Source organism: Arvicanthis niloticus (genome assembly GCF_011762505.2).
Source record: "Arvicanthis niloticus isolate mArvNil1 chromosome Y unlocalized genomic scaffold, mArvNil1.pat.X SUPER_Y_unloc_23, whole genome shotgun sequence".
Lineage (NCBI taxonomy): Eukaryota > Metazoa > Chordata > Mammalia > Rodentia > Muridae > Arvicanthis > Arvicanthis niloticus.
This window is the reverse complement of record NW_023045014.1, coordinates 14596-34477: the sequence shown is the minus strand read 5'-3', so window position 1 is coordinate 34477 and position 19882 is coordinate 14596. Positions and strand designations below refer to the sequence as shown.

Sequence of the window (19882 nt, the reverse complement as noted above, 5' to 3'; positions counted from 1 at the left end):
GTATTACATGGAGGGGAACACTGATTCAACTGTTGGGAACTACAGATGCCAACAGTCAGGCATAGCGGCACACACAGCACCCAGTTTTATTTTTTATTTTCTTTTTGGCTTGGTTTGGCTCTGGTTTTATTTTTATTACTTTGTTTTGTTTTGTTTCAAGACAGGATTTCTCTGCATGGCCCTGGCTGTCCTCAACATTTGACTTGTAGATCAGGTTGGCTTCAAACTTACAGAGATCTGCCTACCTGTGCTTCCCAAGTGCTGGAATTAAAGGTGTGAGCCAAGGAGCCCAGATACCCATGGAAGACGGAGGTGTCAGATTCCCTGGAGTTACTGTTCCAAGCTATCATAAGCTGTCTAATGTGGGTCTTCTGAAATAGTATGTACTCTTAACTACAGGAACTGTAGTTAGTGTAGTTAGTGATTGGAAGCAATGTTATTAAAACCATCATCTCAACAAAGTAACTTATTTAAAAAGTGCTTCATTTGCCTCACTGTCCAATTTAAGGTGAAAAAAACCAACCATGGCGTTAATAAAATATCGGGTTAAATGTAAGCTGAATACTTCACAGAATCTATCATGGAGCCTATGGAGGGTCCCACCATAAATTTCATTGTGTGGACACAAACTATTGTACATCAAGTACACTGACCTAAAATAGACCTTTTCACTTCCAGAATTTATAGCCATATTCCATTCCATGATGTTGGTATTTGATTATGAAATAAGGAGTAACATTGATCACCCTCTGGTTAATGAGTGTGAGCCCACTTATATTGCCAAAGAAGGTCTTGAATATTCCAACATAGCTGAAGTACAAGAAAAAGGCTTTGAAACCAACTGTGTGAAGATAATAGAGGTCCTTGAAGTGGAAATGATGAAATCACTTAAAGAAATTGAGGAAAGCACAAACAATTGGAGGAAATCAATAAATACCTCAAAGACAGCCAGGAAAACACAAACAAAAAAGTGGAGGAAACCAACAAAGCTTATAAATAAAGCCAAGAAAAACAAACCAAGAGTAGAATGAAACAAAACTGTTTAATACATAAAAGTGGAAATGGAAACAATAACAAAAGTACAAACTGAGGGAATGATGGAAACATTAGTAATGCAAATAGAAACTATGGAAGCAAAATTCACAAACAGAATACAGACATGGAAGACAAATCTCAAGCATTGAATGTACAATAGAAGGGATGGAAATATCATACAAAGAAAATATTAAATCTAAACCTTCCTTACATAAAATATCTAGAAAATCTAGGACATTATGAAAGGATAAAACATAAGGATACTAAAACTAGAGGAAGAATATTAGATGAAATTCTCAGAAAATATTGATGACAAAATCTTAGAAGAAAAATTTCCTAACATAAGGAGGGAGGTATCTATCAAAGTAAAAGAATCATCAAAACACCAAACAGAATGGACCCTAAAATGAAGTCTCTTGTATAATAATCAGAACATCCAGTACAAAAAAAGAATACTAAAAGCTGCAAAGATCAAAAGCCAAGAAACATATAAATGAAGATCTATTAAAACTGCAGATGACCTCTCAATGGAGTCTGTAAACATAAGGTCTTGGACATATATGTTGCAGAAACTACAGATGCCCAGATTATTATATGTAGAAAAAAGCTGGCCAGGCAGTGGTGGCACACACCTTTTATCCCAGCACTTGGCAGGCAGAGGCAGGTGGATTTCTGAGTTTGAGGCCAGCCTGGTCTACAGTGTGAGTTCCAGGACAGCCAGGGCTACACAGAGAAACCCTGTCTCAGAAAACTGAAAAAAAAAACCAACCCAAAAACAGCTTAACTGCTATTAATGGCGAAAATCAGATAGTCCATGCTAAAGTCAAATTTACATACTATCTATCTACACATACAAAATTACACAAAGTTATATACAAAGAATCCAACCAAAGGAAGTTAACAATACACATGAAAACACAGGTAGTAAATAACCTTGTATTATCTGCAAAAGAAAGGAAAGCACACAAATACCCCAACACCAGCACCACCAGCAGCAGCAGCAAAAACAACAACAAAATACAAGGAATTAACAATCACTGTTCAGTGACTCTCTCGGTATCAAAGACCACAGTTCACCAATAAAAAGACAAAGGCTAACAGAATAGATGCTAATAAATATCTAACTTCAATTGCATAGAAGAAATATAGCTCAACATCAAGAATAAGCATTAATTCAAGTTATATGGATGTAAAAAGATACTCCAAGTGGATGGACCAAAGGAGCAAGCTGGTGTAGTCATTTTAAAATATAGTAAAATAAATTTTAAACAAAATTAATCAAGAGAATTGGAGAAAAACACTACAAATTTCTTAAAGGAAAAAAATCAACAAAAATGACATTTCAAGTTTTAACATCTATGCCTTAAACACATGGTCACCAACCTTTGTAAAATAAAGTGCTTTAAAGCTAAAATCACGTAATAACACTCATTCATTTATATCCCAAGATTTCAATACCCCGTTCTCACCAGTGGACAAATTCTCCAGACCAAAAACAAAACAAAAACACCAAACAACAACAACAACACAAAACCAGAAAAATATTCCAGCTAACTGACAACATGAACATGAGTCCAGCTGATATTTAGAGAACATTCTACTGAAATATAGGGGAATATGCCTTCTGCTCAGCACCTCATGCAACTTACTTATAAACAGAACACATATTCAGACACACTGCCAACCACAATACATACAAGAAAATTTAAATAACACCATGTATGTTATCAGACTACCATGGATTACAGCTGGATATCAACAAAACCTGAAAGAACACAAAGCTTACAAACTCATGGAAGCTAAACACCTCACTATGAATGAAAAATAGCTTAAGACAAACATAGAGGAAGACATTAGAAACTTGATAGAATTCAATGCAAATGAATATGAAACATGCACAATTTTACAGAATACAAAAAACATGAAATTGGTTATAAGATGAACGTTCCATAGCACAAAATGCCTACATGAAAAATGTGGAGAGCTCTCATAGTGGCAATTCAACAGCATCCTTTAAATTCTAGAACAGAAACAAGTGAGCAATGAAAAAAAAGGATTAGACATCAGTAAATTATCAACTTGGGGGCTGAAATCAACAAAATAGAAAGAGAAGAAAGCAAAGAATTAATGAAACATGGAGTTGCTCCTTTGAGCCTTTTATTAGATAAGATAGTCAAACCCTTATTAAAAGATGGAGAATATACAAATTAATGAAATCTAAAATGAAAATGGGGACAAAATAATAGACAATGAAGAAATCTAAAGAATGGTGATGACATAGTTTTAAAAAGGCCTCAACTCCATTGAACTGGAATTTCTAAAAATAATGGAAAATTTCCTGAATACCTTTCTCTTAGCAAAGTTAAATCAAATTAAGATAAACAACTTAAACTGCCTAAACACCTATAAAAAGAGAAGTCATTACAAATCTGCCACCAAAAGGAGCCCAGGGCCATGAATTTTAGGGTAGAATCCTACCAGACTTCCAAAGAGGAGTTCATGAGAATACTCCTCAAAGTATTCCTCCACCTGGGTGAGTCTTACAGAGGACAGAGTCAAGCTGCACTTCAAGGGACAACCTTGGCTACCTCTGGAAAACAACTTCTTTCTCCTCTCAGAAAACACATAGCAGAAGATGTCACCTCAGTGATGCTGATTTCTTCTTCATCACCACTAATTTTCTAACTACAGCCAACCAGCATCAATTGTCTCAGTCATCCCTTCTATTCTTTCTTCTAAAAGCAGAGACACATGGACAAAGTTCCTGAATTCCTCTGCCTCCTGGGGCCCAAACATGGCCCCTTCTATTACTTCATCACCAACTTTCTATTTTTCAACAACTTCACTGCCTAAGTTTGGCTATCCTTGAACTTGCTCTGTAGATGAACCTTGAAGTCAGAGATCTGCATGGCTCTGTCTTCTGAATGTTGAGTAATACCTGTGTAACACTTTGCCCATACCTAAGCTTTTTATTACCTAAAACTTGTTCTGTACCAGAAAAACTTGAATCAGAAATCTGCTTGATGTTCATCTTCTGGGATTTAAGGTGTGTACCACCATGCCTGGACCTAAGTATATCCTATATCCTTTTAGATTTTAAATTGAAAACCCAGTATAGTAATCACAATCCTTCAATTGTCAATTTGACACATACTTGTATCTTTTATGTCCACATAAATACAATAATGAGTTAATAATAATGCCTAACATTATACAGTTCTAATCCATATAACTTCACATCCATATGTTTAGGTGGATGGAATCTTGCCATAATACCACCATTTCTATAATACCAATGTGTGTCTTTGATCATAGGATTTAGCATCATTCAACTTCCTGGTGAGATTTTCCCTTTGAAGCTAACATTTCATATTTTTCCTTTCTAAGATTACTAAGCATGATCAAAACAGTCACCATGGGAGTCAATACAGGCCAAAGGCTAGGCTTGGCTTTCCTGAAACGTCCTTTGTCAATGCAATTAACAAAATTAACCTCTTTACCTTCAGATGAGAGCAAAAGGCAGCAACATTCTTCATGAAAATTTATAAAAACTATATACAAAGTTCAAACCACTCTTAGTACATATGTGTTCTACTAGCATGGCCAATGAAGTTCCACTTAATGCATGCACAAATCCAAAGTCTAAAAATACACATTGCTTCCAACAAAAGCATGGTCAGGTTCACCAATAAGAATACGTAAGCCTGGGGTACCAACTTCGGTCTCAGATAGAATTTCCATTGCTATGAAGAGACACTGTGACCAAGGCAACTGTTTTAAAGGCAAATAGTTAATTGGGTCTGTCTTACACTTTCAAATGTTTAGTTCATGACCAACATAGCAGGAAGAATGTCAGCATGCAGGCAGCCATGATGCTGGAGAAGGAGCTGAGGGTTCTGCATTTTCATGAGAGGGCAGTCAGGAAGAAACTGTCTTCCAGCCAGGTGGTAGGAGACTGTATTTTACTGGCCAGAGCTCCAAAAAACAACACCCTAGGAGTTCACTTCCTTCAAAACAGTAACATCTACTCCCACAAGGCCAAATATACTAACATTATCACTTCTTAGGAACAAGCCTATTCAAATCACCAAACTTTATTCTTACTACAAATTCTTTCATGCATTTAAATACCGTTAGGTCATGCAGGCACTTTACCACATTGATTACTCTCAGAAGGTTTTTCTCTAGTATGTGTTGATTTTTGTATTCAGCGAATACTGTGGCATGTAAAGGACTTTCCAACTTGAGTACATTCACAAGATTTCTGTCCAATTTGTGGTCTTTTATGTCTTTGGAGACTATAGTGATAGGCACAGGCTTCTCCATGTTTGTTACATTCATAAGGTTTCTCTAAAAAGTGTGTCACTTGAAGTATTTGGAGAGTACATTGTCATGCAAAGACTTTACCTCATTCATGGCATTCATGCAGTTTCTCTACAATATGTATCAGGTGATGCCTGTGACATGCAAGGGCTTAGCACCTTGATGACACTGAGTCACTCTCTTGAATGTGTTCCATTATATAGTCGCAGATAAAAGTGAATTGTCAGTTGTTCCACAGTGATTACATGAATGAGGCTTCTCTCCAGTGTGACTTCTTTGTGTATGTGTAAAGAACTCTGACATGCAAAGGCTTTACCACATTGTGAATATTCAAGCAGGTTTCTCTCTGGTATGTGATCTCTCCTGTCACTGCAGATGACTGTGACTTGCAAATGCTTTACAACACTGATTATATTCATGAGGTTTCTCTCCTGTACCTGTTCTTTTATAGTAATGGAGATGCTAAAGTTGTGAAAAGTCTTTACCATGTTGATCATATTCATGAGGTTTCTTCCAATGTGGGATCTTTTATGTTTTTTAGATTAGTGGGACATGCAAAGGCTTTATTTAGCTCAAAGATTACATTCATCATTCTGTCCAATACCTGTTCTTTTATGTTTTGGAAAAAATCTTTATAGAAAGACTTTTACCACTATAAAGTCCTCACAAAAGGGAAGAACTCCCCCCCCACCAAATCCTCAGGAATTCATGGTCACCCAATAACTCACAAGCCATAGAAGTCGATGTAATCAGCAAGAGGTATATTTTGACCAGCATGCTGAGGTCAAGACCCAGAACCCATGCAGGGTCTATGGGGTTTGACCCCGAGCTTTGGAGGCACAGAGAATTTAAAGGCAAAACCACAAGGAAAAAACCATAATCCAGAGGGGGTCAAGGGGGCTTATTGGAAAGCACCTGTGGAAAGTCCCAGCACATTATTCAGTTTGTGACAGGGTCTAAGTAACTGTCAGGGAGAATATTCTGTATACGCTATTCTCAACAGCCTATTAGTACTCAACCATCTTGTGATCAGCCAAATTTCTGAAACACAGAGTTCACGAATGAGCTGACCTGTACTCTTAGTTCCTCTCAGCATGCTATAAGTTTTTGAAAAATTTTAACACTTTCACCACAATGATTACATTCATAGGTTTCTTTCCAATATGGGTTGTTTTATGGCTTTGGAGACAAAAATTTTCTGAAAAGGCGTTTACCATATTAATTACATTCACACAGTTTTTCTCCAGTATGTGAACATTTATGTCTTTGGAGAATTTTCAATTATAAATGATTTTTTTCCACATTGATTACATATCTAAGAATTCTCTCTGGTATGCATTTTTATGATATTGCAGATGACCCAGTTGTGTAAAGCCTTTACCATATTGATTACATTCATAAGGTTTCTCTCTAGTATGGGTTTTTTATTATATGGGAGATAACTGGAACTTGTAAAGGCTTTGCCTCATTGATTACATTCATAAGGTTTCTATCCAGTATGTGTTCTTTCATGTCTTTGGAGATGACTGTGTTGTGAAAAGGCTTTACCACATTGATTACATTCATAAGGTTTCTCTCCAGTATGTATTCTTTTATGATATTGGAGATGACGGTGATATGAAAAGGCTTTACCACATTGATTACAATCATAAGGTTTCTCTCCAGTATGTGTTCTTTTATGATATTGGAGATGACTGTGACGTGAAAAGGCTTTACCACATTGATTACATTCATGAGGCTTCTCTCCAAGATGTGTACTTTTATGACTTTGGAGATTACTGTGACGTAAAAAGGCTTTACCACATTGATTACATTCATGAGGCTTCTCTCCAAGATGTGTACTTTTATGACTTTGGAGATTACTGTGACTTAAAAAGGCTTTACCACATTGATTACATTCATAAGGTTTCTCTCCAGTATGTGTTCTTTTATGATATTGGAGACTACTGTGTTGTGAAAAGGCTTTACCACATTGATTACATTCATAAGGTTTCTCTCCAGTATGTGTTCTTTTATGATATTGGAGACTACTGTGTTGTGAAAAGGCTTTACCACATTGATCACATTCATAAGGTTTCTCTCCAGTATGTGTTCTTTTATGTCTTTGGAGACTACTGTGACATGAAAAGGCTTTACCACATTGATTACATTCATGAGGCTTCTCTCCAGTATGTGTTCTTTTATGATATTGGAGACTAATGTGACGTAAAAAGGCTTTACCACATTGATTACATTCATGAGGCTTCTCTCCAAGATGTGTACTTTTATGACTTTGGAGATTACTGTGACTTAAAAAGGCTTTACCACATTGATTACATTCATAAGGTTTCTCTCCAGTATGTGTTCTTTTATGATATTGGAGACTACTGTGTTGTGAAAAGGCTTTACCACATTGATTACATTCATAAGGTTTCTCTCCAGTATGTGTTCTTTTATGATATTGGAGACTACTGTTTTGTGAAAAGGCTTTACCACATTGATCACATTCATAAGGTTTCTCTCCAGTATGTGTTCTTTTATGTCTTTGGAGACTATTGTGACATGAAAAGGCTTTACCACATTGATTACATTCATAAGGCTTCTCTCCAGTATGTGTTCTTTTATGTCTTTGGTGATGACTGCGATATGAAAAGGCTTTACCACATTGGTTACATTCATAAAGTTTCTCTCCATTGTGCCTTCTTTCATGCCTGCAACAGTAATGGACACATGTGAAAGCTTTATCACATTTATTAGCCTGATCAATTATTTTATCATTATGAATCAATTTTACAGTTGGTCTCATAATAAAGAACACTCAGATCTTATGCTTTTATCACTTTGATGTTCACGGTTGTACTTGCTCACTGTGGGTTGCTTTACCTCTTTGAAAATACCTGTGATGGTAAGAGTATTTACTACATGGCTCACATTTATAACATCCTTTTTCTATATGAGATTTCTAGATGATGCATTCATAGGTCAGAATGAAATGGAACAACTAAGAGCATTAAAACTCTGATTGCATTCTTAGTTTTTCCTGTAGTGTGCATCGCACCACAACAGCACTGTGAAACAGGATGAACAAAAGAACTGCAAACTTCTAGTACCCATAAAGATTTTCTGTGGTGTGAATTTGGGTAAAGTACAGAAAACCAATTAATTGTAAACACCTATCATATTCAGAAAGTCTACCAAAGGCAGAATACTACATATCTTCTCATTGTTGTGAAATAGACAGAGGTTGTTTTTTTTTTAGTATCTCTATGCTCACATGGTTTCATCCATTCTGACAATTGATACCACCATTAAAAAAGCAGAACAAATGAAATGTTTCCACATTGAATTCACATGCATTGACTTTTTGTTCATTGTAGACATGATTAATGTTTCTCCAAAACAACATTCTCGATTCTCATAAACTGACAAAACAATACAATTAAAAATTTCACTATAAGAATACGAGTGTCACCAACCTTATCATGGACTATTTGATTATTAGAAGGTTATGGATACATGTTTATCACTATTCAATGTGCAACATCTAAATATTATGAGACTATACAAATTGGTAGTTCCACAACATAGCTCTAATGGAGACACAAATCAAATAAAGGAATCTCTTAAGGCATTGTTTCCTTCTCTTCTTGCTTACAGAAATGCCTTGCAAACACCAATCACATAACTGACATGGAGGTACATAGTTTTGGGAGAATATTATAATCATAGCTACAATAAAATGACTCATATTTTACACACTTGCTTTCCTTTAGAGCATCCAGATCATATTAAAATTTCCTCACAGGCATTTTTGTATTCAATTAAACATTAAAATTACCTTTCATGGCCGGGTGGTGGTGGTGCACACCTTTAATCCCAGCACTTGGGAGGCAGAGGCAGGCAGATTTCTGAGTTCGAGGCCAGCTGGTCTACAGTGAGTACCAGGACAGCCAGGGCTACACAGAGAAACCCTGTCTTGAAACCCCCTCCCCCCAAAAAATACCTTTCATGACGTCTAGAAGTTTGATGTTGTTCTTTAGTATGATGGACTTCCAAATTATAGCCTAAAACCAAGGTACAAGAAAATCAATGTTATGGTATTGGAATTAGGCAAAATTCAAGTTACTCTGAATTTTCACAGCAATAAACCTGATTTATTCAACTCAATATTACTTGTTCTCTATTGAAATAAGAGATGATCATCAGTAACCCAGAAACATTTTTCCCTTATTTTGAGAAGCAAAAAAAAATTCAGTCTTACCAATAGCAGTGAGGTTCCAGTAGGTCTCCAGCATCACATCTTTGTAGAGATTTTTCTGGGAAGAATCCAGCAAATTCCACTCTTCTGCAGTGAAGTTCACATGCACATCATCAAAACTCACTGCTTCCTAAAATATCACATACATGTATACAACACAAAGCCTGATGCTGACATCAATACAAAGTAAAGTTATGCTTCCTAGACAATATGATCAAATAATTCAGGTGATTCCTCCACTTATTTTCTGACACACAAATTTTAATATAATCACTATGTCAGTTTAGAAGAAACTTGAAATATTGACACTTGAACCCCTGACACAGGGTTCACCTGTGTCACTCCTGAACCCTTAGAATAGGATATAGCCTTGCAACACAAATGGCAACTGAGAGGGATATTCAGGGGGAAACAGATCAACTGTACTGAGCACACATCTGAAAAGCTGGATGAACAATTACTAACTACAAAAGTGATGGGCAACTGTGTGTATTTGCTCATGTCTTTATTGCAGAGGTACAGGCAGGTGGATTTCATTGAGTTGGATGCCAGCACAGTCCATGCAATGAGTTTCAGGACAGCAAAACTTACATGTTAAGAACCTCACTCTGCAACAAAAATAAAGCAGGAAACAAAAATGATAGAATGAACTCACAGTTCTTTACTGAAGTTACTGCAAAGAATTATGCATTCACTGCAGTTCTGTATTCATCTTGCAAAAACATGCAGTGAACAAGTTTAAACAGCAACATTAATTAAATTTTATTAGAAGGGAATGTATGTTTAAGCAGTTAAAAATAGGTGAAAATATTAGTAATGTATATGTTGATCAGAAATAAAGAACGTAGTTCAGGAGATATAGCTCAGGAGTTGAAAGCTCTTGCTGGTCTTCCACATAATGGTGGTCAATTTCTGATATACACATGTGGACCAACATCTGTCCATTTCTTCATGATCATGAATTCTGAGGCCATCTTCTGACAACAGTAAAGATGAGGCACACATTCATAGTCAGGCACACATGTATAACACTCTTATTTATCCAAAATTTCAGAAGAAACACAAGAGTTAGGCAGAACATCATACACCTGCAATTCAATGACTCTGAAGAATCAGATAATATTGATGACGTCAGCAGAAGCCATCTGGAGAAATAGAATATAATCTATAAATGTTTGCCGAATTTCAAAATGAAAGATGTAGACTAAGAGCAGCACAAAAGCATGTGCCTTACGTGATTTAGGGACAGAGTCCAAATGGGGAATGTATGGGAGCATGAGAAGAAAGCTGAAGGATCAGATTCAACCACAACACTGGAGACACCCAGAACAAATTTGTCCTGTCTAAGAGAAATGCAGGGGTAAATCTGGAGCAGAGACTGAAGGAATGGTCAATGAGAACTCATTCAATTGGAGACACATGTGGACAAGCTCCAATCCATGAAATTATTAAGGATACTCTGTGATGCTCCCATTGCATAATTGTCTATTTAGAGACTCTACCCAGCAGCTGACTGAAGCAGTAGTGGATCTACACTCAAACATTGCATAGACCTTGGTAACTCTGATGGAAGAGTTGGGGGAAGGATTGAGGGCCCTGAACATGATAGGAACTCCACAGGAAGACCAACAGACTCAACTAACCTCAATCCTTGGGGACATTCAGAGACTGAGCCACAAACAATAACACACAGGCTGGACAAAGGACCCTGGCCCATAAGTGGTAGATTGCAGGTCAGTCTTCATGATGGTCCTACAACTACTGTAGTAGGAGCTGTCCCTAAAGGTGCTATTGTTGCAATTTGTTTCTTTAACTGGGCTGAAACTTCTGGCCTCAGTAGCGAGGATGCACATAACCCAATACAGACTTGATACACCATCATGGATACCCAGGGGCCCATATCCTCTCAAAGGACAAACAGAAGATACAGTAGAGAGTCTGTGAAGGCAGGCGACTTAGAGTAGGGACTCTACTAAGTTCATAGCCATTTTAATTACAAAAAATTAAAACTGGAAAGAATCCAGACGCCCCTCAACCAAAATATGGATATGGAAAATGTGGTTCATTTACAAAATGAAACATTATTCAGCTATTAAATACAATGACAACATGAATTTTGCACACAAATGGATACAGCTAAATACTATCATCTCTGTGAGGTAACCTAGATTTAAAAGCACGTGCATGTATGTACTCACAAGTGAATAATAATCATAAAATACAGGAAACCCACACTACACTCCATAGATAGAAAGAAACTAAACAAGAAGGAAGGCCCAAATGAACATGGTTGAATCCCACACAGAAGGGGGAATAAGCAATCATAGGAGGCAGATGGAAGAGAGAGAACTAGATGGGAGAGCAGATAAGAAAGAGGAATCGGGTAGAACCAGCAACAGGTGTGGCAAGAGACAAGAGAGGGCCAGAGGGGGAAAATGAATCAAAATCTACAGCTGCCTGGGGAAGGCAAGGGTTATATTTAGGATGTGCCAGAGACCATAAATTGGAGGGTGACAAGGATACTATGGAGTTGATCTTAGCTGAGATGCATAGCAGTGAAATATGGATGCTGAAGAGGCCACATCTGCAGTCAGGCAGGACCCCCAGTTGAGAGTTAAAGACATCAACCAATCCAAAAACCTTTATACCCCAAATTTGTTCTTATCCACAGGAATGCAATCTACAACATAGATTCTGTCCAGAAGCAAAATAACCCTTTGATACCATGTTGCTGTTCTAACTTGCCACTCTGCTGCTGTGATTGAATCCTCTACGCAAAGGCCTCTCAGGTAATAAATGGTTGTTCTGCATGGTTCAGTCAGATCACAGTCCATCACTTTTTGAGCTAGGTTAGAAACTGAAGGCAAAAAGCATGGACAAACACTGTCTTGGTCTCTTGCTTGGTCACTTTCTCATGCTCAGCCTGCTTTCTCATCCAGCCCAGGACCACTTGCTTAGGGATATTGCATCCCTCAGTGGAAGAGCCTTCCTAATCAATCATCAACACTATCTCTCACAGATATAGCAACCAGCCATTCAGATGAGGGCAGGCCCTCGATTGAGCCTCCTTCAGATGACTGTAGCTCTGAAATGCTGAGAATTTTAGACAACTATGACACAGACACAATAATAAATAAGAAATAAATAAGAAGGTTGTAACATCCCAAAAACAATGAGCTAACAAGAGGCCATGCTACCCCATGAGGGAGTTGGAGTTGTGGCTGAGCAAGGACAAAATATGGAGGGCACCTGGCTCAGAGTATGGAAGGATACACTGGAATGGGGAGCTCAGAGGCTGTGCTGACCTGGGGTGAACAACTTTAACTCTGGGTTGCCAGGCCAGTGCTACCCTTACCAGAAATTAAGACCAGAGAAACACCGTCCACTATACGAGGCTGTAAAACATCTTTGAAGCACTTTGGGACTGTGACTGTCCAGCATATCCAGTATAGCAGGGTTCCATGTTCAATTTAGTCATCTCCCTCCACATATAATCAAGAAAAACCTGAAAACCAAGGCATACACAAAAATCTGGCAGAGAAGCCACTGACACATGAAGAACAATGGTTCATCTTAACAACCGGCCTTTCAATCCTTTAGTTGGAAGTCCTGAGGATCTTGGGTCAATACACCAAGATGTTATGTTCAAGCCACAGAGGGCACAATGACCAACAAGGAGCCTATTGCAATGCAAACACATGGAGGTCTTTATTATGAGCTCTGTAATAAGGATTTTCACCAGGCATCCTCACATGAGATCGAATCTGAGAGATCAAGTCTAGAGGTGCTAGGTATTTATTGTAGTTATAGCGAGATTGGAACATTAACACACAGGTCAGCAACTTAACATTTTAAAAACTACATGTCTGGCATAATCTGTAGGAACCAATCAAAAGGGCAAAGCATCATCTGACAACCATGATGGGTAGACTAACTTTTTCTCTGTAAGGTGTATTAGTTATCAATATGTAGCTTAACCCTGCAGTTGTACCTTCACTGGCTGTGGACAAGGTGGGCTTGTCATGGGATGTTTGCTCAAGTGGACTTTGTGAGCTCTCTAAAACAGAACTGATTGTGCTTTACAAACTCATCTTTGTGCCTGAGGCCCTTATTATTGAAAGATGCTCCTGTTCAACCACAAACCATGCACTGCAGTAGAAAAGGTACTTTGTCCAAAGACCTACCTCACTGTTACTGCAGATCCTAATATCAGTTGCACTTACTCTGAGACAGAATACAAGTGGAAGTTGCCTGTCTCCCTGTGCATCATCTTATAGATAAGATAGACAATGCCCAGCTGCCCTTCCTTTCCTGCCTCATCCCTGTGTCTCAGCCCCACTTGGGCAGACAGTCCCTGTTCAACCACATGCTTTACCTGCCAGGACACAATATAAGCTTTCTATAGATCTACCACACTGTCTGTTATCCCAGATGCAAAGATCACAGTTTCCCCTAGCACTGTACTAAACACCAGAGGCAGCTTTACCTCTGTCCTGACTATGTCTCCTTGTGGATTGCTAAGATCATCTCTTCCTGCTCACCTCTTCTCACTGCTCCCAATATTACCCAGCATTCTCTCTTGAGGATACCCACCAAACAGGTCAGTAAAAGAGGCAACATTCAGGCAACTCTCTTTGTAAATCCAGACATCAAACAGCAACCCAGGAACAAAACTCCCACCCAAGCAAGAAAAGTCCAGAAATCAGTACCTAAATCAATAATCACTTCAAACCCAGAGGCCTAGACACCACAATTGGAATATAATAAATAATATCCAGGAAAATATGCCACCAAGAAATCCAAGGTATCCTATCACAGCCAGTCCTGAGAAATAAAAATATGCATATGTGTACAACACAAAGTCTGATACTGACATCACTACAAAGTAAAGTTATGCTTCCTAGACAATATAATCTTATAATTCACATGATTCCTCCACTTATTTTCTGACACACGAATTATAATATAATCACCATGTCAGTTTAGAAGAAACTTGAAATATTGACACTTGAATCCTTGACAGAGGGTTCAGCTGTGTCACTCCTGAACCCTTAGAATAGAATATAGATTTGCAACACAAATGGCAATTGAGAAGGATATGCAAGGGGAAACAGATCAACTGTACTGAGCACACATCTGAAAAGCTATATGAACAATTACTAACTACAAAGGTGATGGGCGAGCTGTCTGTATTTGCTCATGTCTTTATTGCAGAGGTACAGGCAGGTGTATGTCACTGAGCTGGATGCCAGCACAGTCTATGCAATGAGTTTCAGGACAGCAAAACTTACATGTTAAGAACCTCACTCTGCTACAAAAATAAACCAGGAAACAAAAATGATAGAATGAACTCACAGTTCTTTACTGAAGTTACTGCAAAGAATTATGCATTCACTGCAGTTCTGTATTTACCTTGCATAAACATAAAGTGAACCAGCTTAAACAGCAACATTAATTAAATTTTATGAAAAGGGAATGCATGTGTAAACAGTTAAAATTGGCAGATTAAAATATTAGTAATACATATGTTTTGTTTGTTTGTTTGTTTGTTTGTTTTGTGTGTGTGTGTGTTCGAGACAGGGTTTCTGTGTATAGCCCTGGCCGGCTTTGGAACTCACTCTGTAGACCAGGCTGACTTGGAACTCAGAAATCCTGTCTCTGCCCCTCAAGTGCTGGCATTAAAGGTGTGCAGTACCACCACCCAGCAGTAATGTATACGTTGATCGGAAATAAAGAATGCAGTTCAGCAGCCAGGACTACACAGAGAAACCCTGTCTCGAAAAACAAAACAAAAACAAAACAAAACAAAACAAGGAGTTATAGCTCAGGAGATGGAAGCTCTTGCTGGTCTTACACATAATAATGGTCAATTTCTAGCATACACATGTGGACCAACACCTGTCCATATCTTCAAGATCATGAGTTCTGAGGCCATCTTCTGACAACAGTAAAGATGAGGCACACATTCATATTCATGTACCCAGCCATAATACACTTATTTATTCAAAAATTTCACAACAAACATAAGAGGCAGAACATCATATACCTGCAATTCAATGAACCTGAAGCATCAGATAATATTGATGACATGAGCATAAGCAATCCAGAGAAATAGAATATAATTTATATATTAGGCTGAATTTCAAAATTAAATATGTGGATGAAGAGCAGCAAAAAATCATGTGCTTATTGAACAAAAACATGTCAGGGAACTTCTGTGGTTTCTATATCTACAATCAGAACAGGAATAGCTTAATAGAGAATTTTGTTGTAGAAAACCAAAAACAGAATGAATAAAGTTAAAAATATAAAACCACCAGGTTTGCAAAATAGCATAGCATTGAACAGCAAATGTGTGCACAGTCTCTTATGTGATTGAGGGACAGAGTCCAAATGGGGAATGTATGGGAACATGAGAAGAAAGCTGAAGGATCAGATTCAACCACAACACTGGAGACACCCAGAACAAAATTTATCCTGTGTAAAACAAATGCAGAGATAAAGCTGGAGCAGAGACTGAAGGAATGGACAATGAAAACTCATTCAATTGGAGACAAACATGGACAAGCTTGAATCCATGACATTATTAAGGATACTCTGTGATGCTCCCACACAGGAGCATTGCATAATTGTCCATTGAGAGGCTCCACCCTGCAGCTGACTGAAGCAGAAGCAGAGATCCACAGTCAATCATTGCATGCACCTTGGTAACTCTGATGGGAAAGTTGGGGGAAGGATTGAGTGCCCTGAACAGGATAGGAACTCCATAGGAAGACCAGCAGACTCAATTAACCTTGACCCTTGGGGCCATTAAGAAACTGAGACAAAACCAATAACACTCACAGGTGGACAAAGGACCAATGGCCTATAAGTAGCAGATGTGCAGCTCAGTCTTCATGATGGTCCTACAACACCTGTAGCAGGAGCTGTCCCTAAAGCTGCTGTCTATCATTGGAATCTGTTCCCATAACTGCGCTGCCACGTCTCGCCTCAGTGAATAGGATGCACTTAACCCAATACAGACCTGATGTACCATCATGGATTCCCAGGGGATCACACCCTCTCAAAGGACCAACAGGAGATACAGGAGGAACTCTGTGAAGGCAGGTGACTTAAAGTAGGGACTCCACTAATTCAGAGCCATTTTATTTATAACAACTTGAAAGTGGAAATAATCCAGATGCTGTTCAACCAAAATATGGATATAGAAAATGTATTTACAAAAGGAAAAACTATTTAGCTATTAAATACAAGGACATTATGAATTTTGCAGGCAAATGGATACAGCTAGAAACTATCATCTCGATTGAGGTAACCCAGATCTAAAAGCACGTGCATGTATGTACTCACTTACAAGTGAATAATAATCATAAAATACAGGAAACCCACACTACACTTCATAGACACAAAGAAACTAAACAACAAGGAAGGCCGAAATGAGCATGATTGAATATCACTCAGAAGGGGGACTAAAGCAATCATAGGAGGCAGATGGAAGAGAGAGAACTGCATGGGAGAGCAGATAAGAAAGGGGAAATGAGGAGAACCAGCAACAGGTGTGGTGAGAGACAAGAGAGGGCCAGAGGGGAAAATGAATCAAAATCTGCAGCTGGCTGGGGTTGAGGGGGTACATTTGGGATGTATCAGAGACCATAAATACGTACCAAGGAGTCTAAGGTTGATCTTAGCTGAGATGTATAGCAGTTAGATATGGATGCTGAAGAGGCCACATCCTGCATCAGGCAGGACCCTTAATGGAGAGTTAAAGACCCCAACCAATCCAAAAATCTTTCTACTCAAAATTTGTCCTGTCCACAAGAATACAATCTACAACATAGATTCTGTACAGCAGCAAAATAAAGTTGTTGTTGTTGTTCTAACTTGCTACTCTTCTGCTGTGATTGAATCCTCTAAACAAAAGCATCTCAGGTAATAAATGTCTGTTTTACATGATTCTGTCAGATCACAGTCCATCATTTTGGGAGCTTAGATTAGAAACTGAAAGCAAAAAGCATGGACAATTAACTCAGCCATTCTGGATTTCTGACGCTGTTGAAGACCTATGGTCTCATAGCCAATCCTGGCTATTTACCTTGAGAGAAAATTTTTGAGTGGATGGTTTTCAGCTGACACTCATTCTAAAACCAAGGAAAAAATCCAGGTTCAGCACTAAGAGTTTTAGTTAGGATAGATGACAGAGGTTCTGGTTAGTCAACAAAATGATGGACTGGGTATTAGGACTATCTTGTACCTCACTGGTACAAATTGACATAATTATGCTCTAAATGTATTTTGAGAGTAAAGTTATATTTTAACAGGAAGGGTGATATGTAAGAGGAACGAAGCTGTGAAGGAGTACCGAGAGGAAGAGAAGGAGTAAGGAGAGGAGGAGAAGAAGGAGAGGGGAAGCTAGGTGATGAGAGAGAGAAAGAGAGAGAAATGGGGGGACATGGAGGCAAATGTTCACGTGTCTCCACCAGTAAAAGATAGTTTATATATCTAGGTTGGGTATTGGGTTACACTTCTGATTCAGCATTAACAAACTTATAATGCCTTTAATTAATACTTTTTAAAAAGTTGTACAAAAGCATAAAGGAAAAAAAGGGCATGGGATAGGGCTTTTCTTGGGGTTGGGGGTGGGGAAAGGGAATGGCATCTGAAATGTAAATAAAATATACAATGAAAAAAACATGGACAAACATTGTCTCCTGGCTTGCTTTCTTGTTTGGTCACTGTCTCATGCTCAGCCTGCTCTCTCATCCAGCCCAGGACCACTTGCTTAGGGATATTGCCACCCTCAAAAGAAGAGCCTTCCTAATCAATCATCAACACTACCTCTCACAGACATAGCACCCAGCCATTCTGATGAGGGCATGCCTTCAACTGAGGTTCCTTCAGATGACTGTAGCTCTGAAATGCCGAGAACTGAAAACTACTATGACACAGACACAATAATAAATGAGGAAGTTGTTAGAACACATACAACCAATGATTTAACCATATCAATTACAGGAGCTCCTGCCACCCCATGAGGAACTTGGAGTTGTGGCTGAGCAAGGACAAAATAGGGAGGGCACCTGGCTCAGAGCAGGGAAGGATACACTGGAATGGGGAGCTCAGAGGCTGTGCTGCTCTGGGGTGAGATGTCTTTAACCCTGGGTTCCCAGGCCAGTGCTACCAAAGAGGAAGCTAAAACAGCTGGAAGGTGGACAGAAAAGCAGATTGTCTCACACAACACAAATGACCACCAATAAAGAACAGGATCTCTGACCCAAAAAAGATATGATAAATTTGTGACAATCAATGAAGAACAACCTCCCATCTTATGACAGCTCCAAGTTCAAAACTACAGAGTCACACATGAACTGCACAGAGGGTAGTTAAGGAGGTGGGAAATGAGGTCTTTGTTTTTCTACCCTGTAAAATAAGGTAGGCAGAGCCTGATTTTGCCCTGGATCCTGTCTTTAAGAACTCTCTGTCATGGACTAGTCAATGGGTCTAGGTCCTGTTGTTAAGAAGGATTTAACCCAAGGTGTGGGGCTAGTAACTAAATCAATTAGGATGGAGTCTGTCTCATTTCCTCAGTGAGAGAATGACAAACTTCCACAGCTAAAATAGACAGCCACAAGGGGGCGGTAAAGGCTACCAGTAGATTCCTCCATTTGGACAAAGGAGAAAATGAAGACAGGAGGGCAGCTGTGAGCCCTGTAGCAGGGTTTTAAGTCTGCTCTAACCTTCCAAGAAATTAAGACCAGAGAAACACCATCCACTATACCAGGCTCTGGAACATCTTCGAAGCACTTCGACGCTGTGACTCTCCAGCGTATCCACTGTAGCAGGGTTCCATGTTCAATTTAGTCATCTCCCTCCACAATACTCAAGAAAAACCTGAAAACCAAGGCACACTATCTCAAATCTGGCAGACAAGCCACTGACCCAAAAAGAATGGGGGCTATTAACAACCGGCCTTTCAATCCTTTAGTTGGGAGTCCTGAGGGTCTTGGGTCAATGCACTAAGATGTTATGTCCAGGTCACAGAGACCCCAAAGACCAACAAGTAGCCTATTGTAATGCAAACACATGGAGGTCTTTATCATGAGCTCTGTAATAAGGATTCTCATCAGTCAGCCTCACATGAGATCTAAACTGAGAGTCTAGAGGTACTGAGTATTTATTGTAGTTACAGCAAGATTGGGGCATTAACATACAGGTCAGCAACTTAATATTTAAAAAGCTGCATGACTGGCATAATCTGCAGGAACCAATCAAGGGGGCAAAATCATCTGA

General features: G+C 38.7%; 1 pseudogene; it reads right to left on the bottom strand.

The window, feature by feature from the left end:
* Positions 1–6447: 6447 nt before the first annotated feature.
* LOC143433973 (uncharacterized) lies at positions 6448–19476 on the bottom strand (annotated as a pseudogene).
* Between the last annotated feature and the right edge of the window lie 406 nt (positions 19477–19882).